We start from the raw sequence: 9,015 nt of genomic DNA on the forward strand, positions 1-9,015 counted from the left end.
TAGGGACATCACACACACCCATGCCCGAGGCAGTATTCGAACCTGCGACCGTAGCGGTCGCGCAGTTCCAGACTGTAGCGCCTAGAACCACTCGGCCGCTCCGGCCGGCTTCTAATATAAAAGGGTTTGTCTTTAAAATAGGAATCAAACTGCAGATCAGTCAGTTACATCTGCACATGCACAGCAGCATTTCAGCTGTAATGAAGACAGATGTAAGATTTTTCTGTGCCCTTAATACGTTTACAAACTGTCCTTGTAATTCTTTCAACGTAGCAATGAAGTCTTCAGACATCACGTTTTATTTCATGTCAGTGAGCTTACGGAATTGGACTGTATTTGTCAGGATTTGTCCTTTCTACAATACGATTTTCTTTTTAAATGCATCCCTGTCATACCAGAAATAAATTGTTTCTCACTTTGCAAAAAAATGGTTCAAATGGCTCTGAGCACTATGGGACTTAACATCTGTGGTCATCAGTCCCCTAGAACTTAGAACTACTTAAACCTAACTAACCTAAGGACATCACACACATCCATGCCCGAGGCAGGATTCGAACCTGCGACCGTAGCAGTCCCGCGGCTCACTTTGCAGTGTCTTACTATCAGCAGTGTGAAGTCTACTTAAAACGCGTGGTCTGCAATCCACTACGGGTGTTACAGTTTTCCTTCTTGCGCTCCTTTTTTTTCTTCATAAATTCAACAATAGTTGGTTTTAAATCGAAAAGTTGTTCCAGGCATGCCACTTGACTTAACCATCGTACTTTGCGGTAATATATAAACTTTACACTCTTCGTTCAGTTCCGCCTAAATTTTACTGTTCATACCGCCAATTTCTTCACATGCTCGAAGCCTGCAAATTTAGCACGAACTACTACTTCGTGTACAGAACAATGAGTCCTGACTGTCGAGTGTCGTAATTTTTTGTTCTTTCATTGTCACTTACATCTTAAAATTGTTATTGCATAGTATTCCAATGTCGTGTCATAGTAGATTCTCAGTACGCGCCGTTTATGCGGCTGCGTAATCTATACTGAGAATTGTCGTCTCTCTCTTCTGTCATTCCTTTTCATTTTTAAAGGCTTGTAACGATAGATCGTCAGAATTCCTCCTTTTGTGCAAACTACTGGACCTGTGAGCATCTTCCACACCACAAACAAACAGTGAAGCGTGAACAACAGTGACACCATGATTCTGCCGAACTGAAGAAACCTGTACAGATCTAAAAATTGCCACACTGCAATGCTAAATGAAATTTCACGCCAGGGGCGCTATCTCTATCGTTCATACCGATCGGTGCAGTATGTTAGCCTCGGTAGTGACGTCATTTTCGGTTCTTTATCCGAAATTCCTATTCAGTAAACTTCTGGGACCTGTTACCAATCGGTCCTCATGCCTATTTTTCGACAACTGTACCGAGAGGTTTTGGATTTTGGTATGGCCCTCTCGTTCGGTTCGGTGCGCTTTATTTACACTAGAATTTGTTATTTTAAAGGTATTGAGCAGTTTTAGCTTCGCATTTAGTGATTGTGTAGCTGAAGAATCACCAGGATGCGTCTAGGTGGAGAGTGGGTTCATAATAGCCTATTTTCCTTTGCTAGAAATATGGTTCAAATGGCTCTGAGCACTATGGGACTCAACTGCTGTGGTCATCAGTCCCCTAGAACTTAGAACTACTTAAACCTAGCCAACCTAAGGACATCACACACACCCATGCCCGTAGCAGCAGCGTGGCTCCGGACTGGAGCGCCTAGAACCGCACGGCCACCGTGGCCGGCAGAAATATGGTTTGCATTGTTTTTACTGTGAATGATTATACTATAAAAAACCAGTTTCGGTCAATATTCTCACGAAATACCTGTTACTTTTACGTAATTAAGAGTCTAAAAAATCGTTTAATTTCAAAAGTGCGGCTCTGCTTACGAATATCACATGAGTGTTAGCTGAAATTACTAGTGACTTTGCGTACCTTTTTCCGCAAATGATTTACTTATTAATTATCGAAACGCGTTTAAAACTTTTAAGTAACAATGCAAAGGAATGTTGTGAAGCCTGATAGAGGAAACCTTCCTAAATGTCATGCATTTACGGTTCACGCCCGCAGACCGGGTACCCTCGAGAAGAACCGCGTAAAGCCGAGACTGGACGTGCGTACGCCTGCACATTCGGCTGCGTGCGGTTTGGGACGCTGGAAGGTCCACGCGCTGGGACCTGCAGCACAGCACAGCTTGGCTGGGCGACGCGCTAACACGGTTACAGTTAGCTGGCGAATCCCCTGGTGGCCACTGTCTCAGCGGCAAGTTAAACACAGCCCCACGACCGCGCAACCGTGCAGCGTAATTTTCACCGGTGTCGGGACGTTTCCGGAGTCCCATGGGCAGCCACGTTTCTGCACAGTAGTCTACGTTGGACGGAGGGTACCTCTGGTACCAGTACGATTTTGCACCTTTCATGTTCCATAAGCGAATCTAGCGTGGGAGGAACGACTGTCGATCACTGTCGTGTGAGCTCTGCTTTGTGTGATTTTTTTTCCCTGGTGGTCGTTTTGCGAGACATGTGGGGAAGCAAGTAGTATGTTGCCATTACTTCTTAGAACGCTCTTTGGCATACCAACAGTAACCTTCTCCATGATACTCATCATCTGCATTTCCCGCTCTCGCATTTTCCGTGTTTGCGGATAAAATAATTATTCGGTATAATATATATTACACAAAACACTGTTTTTTCAAATGACCCAAACATATTTGAGCACGTTTCTGCTCTAGTCAGAGACTTTTCTTTATTCAGATCTGTGAAATGCCAATATGTTTTAAGTGACAATTAATCTACCAAAGTTTGGCCTAAAGACAGCGTTTGTTTGTTGTTTTCATTACCTCAATTTTACATTATACCGTTATTCAGGACGTTTTGTTCATTATCATGTAGCTATAGCTTGTCATCTGTAACTGAATGATACAGTATTAATGTGAGTTTGTTTGGGGAGTTAACATGTATCTTTGTTTTTACTGAAACTTCCTAGCAGATTAAAACTGGGTGCCGGACCGAGACTCGAACTCGGGACCTGTGCCTTTCGCGGGCAAGTGCTCTGCCATCTGAGCTACCCAAGCACGACTCACGCCCCGTCCTCACAGCTTGAATTCCGCCAGTACCTCGTCTCCTACCTTCCAAACTTCGCAGAAGCTCTCCTGCATACCTTGCAGAACTAGCACTCCTGGAAGAAAGGATATTGCGGAGACATGGCTTAGCCACAGCCTAGGGGATGCTTCCAGAATGAAATTTTCACTCTGCTGCGGAGTGTGCGCTGATATGAAACTTCCTGGCAGATTAAAACTGGCTGCCGGACCGAGACTCGAATTCGGGAGAGCACTTCCCCGCGAAAGGCAAAGGTATCGAGTTCTAGTCTCGGTCCGGCACCCAGTTTTAATCTGCCAGAAAGTTTCATATCAGCGCACACTCCGCTACAGAGTGAAAATTTCACTTTGTATTTACTATTTCTTGCAAATTTCTTTGCAAGTCGTTCTTCATTTACATTTTCATGAGTTACTGAGAACCATACAGATGCACAACACATATTTTGGAGAATTCCATTTGCAAATAACATTTTTCACTTTGCCAAAACACAGTGCAAACTTTATTCTGTGTTTACGCCCAGTTGCTCTTGACTTGTTCTCAAGTGAGTTTGGTGTCATATTCGAATTTTGTTTACTATGTACCTCTCTGTCTGTCTCTTTCTGTGTGTGTGTGTGTGTGTGTGTGTGTGTGTGTGTGTGTGTATAATTTAAGCTGATTGTGTCGTCCTTTCTCTGAAGTTCCTTTAATGTACTAAGTAGTGTCCCTTTGCATAGTGTAGTGTACTGATTTACACTGAGGTCTGACGTGACAAAAGTCATGGAATAGCGATATGCAGAAATACAGATGGCATTGTATCGCGTACGCCAGGTACAAAAGGATAGTGAATTGGCAATTGGCGGAGCTGTCATTTGTACTCACGTGATTCATGTAAAAAAGTTTCCGTTGTGATTATGGCCTAGTGGTTCTAGGCGCTACAGTCTGGAACCACGCGAACGCTACGGTCCCAGGTTCGAATCGTGCCTCGGGCATGGATGTGTGTGATGTCCTTAGGTTAGTTTGGTTTAAGTAGTTGTAAGATCAAGGGGACTGATGACCACAGAATTTAAGTCACGTAGTGCTTAGAGCCATTTAAACCATGTTTTTGATTATGGCCGCACGACGGCAATAACAGACTCTGAACGCGAAAGGATAGGAGCTCTAGATACATGGGACGTTCCATTTCGGAAATAGTTCGGGAATTCAATATTCCGAGATCCACAGTACCAAGACTGTGGCGAGACTACCAGTTTCCAGGCATTACCTCTCACCATGGACAACGCAGTGGCTGACGGTCTTCGTTATCGACTGAGAGGAGCGGCGTTTGCGTAGACTTGTCAGTGTTAAGAGACAAGGAACGCTGCGTGAAATAACCTCAGAAATCTTTCAGGAGCCGCGCGGGATTAGCCGAGCGGTCTCAGGCACTGCAGTCATAGACTGTGCGGCTGATCCCGGCGGAGGTTCGAGTCCTCCCTCGGGCATGGGTGTGTGTGTTTGTCCTTAGGATAATTTAGGTTAAGTAGTGTGTAAGCTTAGGGACTGATGACCTTAGCTGTTAAGTCCCATAAGATTTCACACACATTTGAACATTTTTTTAATCTTTCGGGACGTATGACAAATATATCCGTTAGGACAACGCGGCGAAATTTGGTGCTAGTGGGCTACGGCAGCAGTCGACGGACGCTAGTGCCTTTGCTAACAGCATATCGCTTGCAGCACCTATTATGGGCTCGTGACCATATCCGGTTGGACCCTGACAGTGGACTGGTCGGACGAGTCAGGATTTCAGTTGATGAGAACTGATGGTAGGGCCTGTCTGTGACGCATACCACACGATAAAGACCCAACTCCACTGTGCAAGCTGGCGGTGGCTCGATAATGGTGTGGGCTGTATTTACGTGGAATGGACCGAGTGCTCTTGTCCACCGGAACCGATCATTGACCGTATATAGTTACGTTCTGCTATTTGGAGTTCATTTGCAGCCATTAATGGATTTCTGTTCACAAACAACTACGGAATTTTCATGGGTGACAGCGCACCATGACACTGGGCCACAATTATTCGCGATTGGTTTGAAGAACATTCTGGAGAGTTCGAGTGAATGATTTGGCCTTCCAGATCTCCCGAAATAAATCGAGTCGAACATTTACGGGACGTAACAGAGAGGTCAATTCGCGCACAAAATCATGAACCCGCAACGTTTTCTCAATTATGGACTGCTATACAGGCAGCATGTCTCAATATTTCTGCATGACACCTCCAACGACTTGTTGAGTCCTTGCCGCGTCGAGTTGCTGCACTACGGCGGGCAAAAGGAGGTCTGACATGATAAGAGGAGGTATCCCATGAGATTTTTCACCTCAGTGTATACTCTGTTTTCCTTACGGCGGTGCCTTCAGTATGTGGAAGTTTTCTTCAATTCTTAGTGTGGTGTCACCGCGAGACACCACACTTCCTAGGTGATAGCCTTTAAATCGGCCGCGGTCCGTTAGTATACGTCGGACCCGCGTGTCGCCACTGTCAGTGATTGCAGACCGAGCGCCGCCACACGGCAGGTCGAGTCTAGAGAGGCTCCCTAGCACTCGCCCCAGTTGTACAGCCGACTTTCCTAGCGATGGTTCACTGCCTGCATACGCTCTCATTTGCAGAGACGACAACTTAGCATAGCCTTCAGCTACGTCATTTGCTACGACCTAGCAAGGCGCCATATTCAGTTACTATAATTACTATCTTCAAGAATGTGTTCTGAAGAGATAATATTGCGAATCATGTACCGTCAAGAGCGACGTTCATCATTAATGGATTAAAGTTAAGTAACAAACTAATTACGTCCGCTTTCTGAATTCTCATTCCATGTCATGTTCCATACCTGACGTCAGTATAGTTCTTCCCTCCTCACGCCAGCCTGCGTGAGCTAAAACGCGTGCATTTCGGCCTCCACTCGTAACACGGTGTTGGCTCTTCTGCTAACACAAAACTTAGTTTCCCTGTGGCTGGAGTTTAATTGGGCGGTGGTTGTGGGCTGAGCAGGTAATACCACACAATGGAAGTAAATCGAAGACTATCTAAATTTATAGATGTTTCTCCTAAAGAAGACAGAATTTAACAGTTATAACCATTTTACAATATAAAATCACTTTTGGTATCTGCAGAAAAATTTCGGTTTGAAAATAATCTTAAATCTTGCAGCATACGTGTGTATATAAAATGCAGCATTTATACATTTAGATACTCTTGGACTTCATTTAAATTTATGCAGGTGCACTGTGAAACTAAAGGTATGCATGTAAATATGTTTACGCAATCTTAACCTGAAAGGTGTGTAACCACTGCTGTAAACACTAAGCAATACTCTTTTTTTGTCTTACTTGTAGGTTCTATAAAAATTGTAGCTGCGCTACACATACACAGTACATCAATTTCTAACACATTTATGTACCCAGATTTAAAAAAAAAAAAAACTGACGAAGGACCTGAAGATGAGCCTCCAGGGCTCAAAATACATCGTGCATTGAATTAAAAATCACGATTAGTAAATTATGGCTGTTAGTTTCGTTTTTTACGAACGCAATACCGCCAGACTGACAATAAGACAACACCGAACAAAATTAAACTGTAATTTGGCTTTGGACGTAATCTTCTATATAAGCAAATATATTAGTCAATTGCATGATGAATGGTGCGCTGCATCATAGCATCAGTGAATCTACAAGTTTTTGTGCTGTACATATAAAAGCGAAAAAAGTAGCCACAAATTATGAAACAAACTTAAGTGCACGGAACTACTAATTAAACGTAAGTGTCCAGCTCGGTATACGTGGTAGCTAAATGAACTGTTATTTTGCACAGGACAGCTGTAACATTCAAACTGCAGTCGATGAAAACGTTGCACTGATGAAGATATGCATGTATTACCTCCACTGAAACTAGGTGAACGCCCGAAGCGAGTCTTGGTATAAAACAAAAGTACTTGGCCAGTGCAAAGGTTGGTATCGTTTTTGTTTTGCATGTTGGTATTCCGATTTCTATGGGAATATTTATCGAGTGTCATTTTTTTGTAGTTCACTGTTGCCATCTGAGTTTACGTATTACGATTTTGTCATTTGGAGATAATGAGTGGAGTTGTGGACACTACAGGGTGGAATGGTAGGTGGAGAAATCGCAACATTCACGACATATTTTTCTGTTTCTGTACAAAAGAGGGGTGACACAAACGGGAACGGCAGGACACATTTACGGGTTGTATGGGCCATCGGACAGAGCGCGGGAAGGAAATGATTTTCTGGTTTTTAAGAGGATCGTTCTGACATTAGTGACTCTCCACGTTCGGAAAGACCTTCAGGATTTGATAATGATCGTTAAAACGCATTAATCCACCATGATCCACATTAGTGTACTCTAGAACAGGCACATGCGATGAAATGTAATCATTTTACCATCGTGCGACACTGGGCATGCAATGGGGAAGGTTAAAAATTCGAATGTATGGGTACCGCATGCTCTAAGCTAAAATCATACAAATCAGCGGTTGGCCACGTGTGCATCTGTGCATGATCATCATTAACTGGCTCGTTAACAACACTGACCATTCCTACCCTGTATCGTTACTGGTGACGTAAGGATAAGAAAGGAACGATTGTGCCAAAAAAAAAAAAAAGCAAAACTCCCCGTAAAAAGACCTGCACGCATCCACGAAAGATAATGTTATTCACATGTGGAACAGTTGTGATGTGGTGTACAACGAACTGCCTCCCCGAGGTGTAACCATCACTGCTGTCATTTATTGTCAACAACTGAGACGCCTTGCAGACGCAATCGAAGAACAACGACCGCGTGAAATAATGTCCGTCCGCATTCTATTAAACTGGCAAAAACAACACCCTACAGGGGGGAGATTGGAATATCATTCCGCACCCATCTTATGCAACTGATCTTGCACCCTTAGAGTTTCACATTTTCCGCTTTCTATTGAAAAATCTTCAAGAAGCTTCCGTTCCGGGTGAAAATGCGCTCCGAACATGGGTCGACGTGTTCTTGGCCTCAAAAACGCGTGATTTCTACAGTCGCGGAATCGATAAGTTAACCCAGCGTTGGCAGACTATCGTAAATAGTGAAGGAGACTATACTATTGATGATTAAATGCTCTGTTATCTCTATTTCTTATGTTTATTACACTTACGAAAAACGCGACGAAACTTGTACAGCAACTGCGAGCTAACATCCGAAAGATGTTCGGGCTCACATGCGGTCCCTCTTCGTCGAAATGTTTTGGCTCAAACTCGTCTAGGGGCTGAACCGCACGTGTCACATTACACGCCCTAAATTAGACACTTGTGACTCTCTGATAAATTGTCTGGCTGATGGCAAGTTTGCGAAATAGAAAGTTAACATAACATACAATAACACTTATAATAATATCGGGAACTAAATTAACGACCCATAAATGATGTAGGCCACACAGTTGCCATTTGGTTAGCATAATGTTTATTCAGAAAGCAAACTAATAGCGAAAGTGGCCGTATTTATAGTTACTGTTTCAGCCGACCCCATATCCATTTGACGCAGTTTGATCATTCACAATCACATCGCGAATTACATGTTCGATACGCCGCCTCATTAACTATGCGAAAAGTTAGAGTTCACAGCAGGCGCGCGGCTGCTCACCGCTCACAGACGAAGTTCCGCGATACCACACAACGCCAAATTGTTTCACATTCTAGCTGCATAAAAACCGACCGTCCGCTTTCGCATCTGCATCCGAAATGTCCCCTTTGTTGTCTCGACCAGAACTGCACTCTTTGGTGTCTAGACCAGAACTGCTCTCTGCCCGTCTCCGACCCCGTTTCCCGCGCGCCGAATATCTTCGCTCAACAGACTAGCACAGTTCCCTATCCTGAAGCCGTCCATCT

This window comes from Schistocerca serialis, chromosome 2, assembly GCF_023864345.2.
Source record: "Schistocerca serialis cubense isolate TAMUIC-IGC-003099 chromosome 2, iqSchSeri2.2, whole genome shotgun sequence".
Classification (NCBI taxonomy): Eukaryota; Metazoa; Arthropoda; class Insecta; order Orthoptera; family Acrididae; genus Schistocerca; species Schistocerca serialis.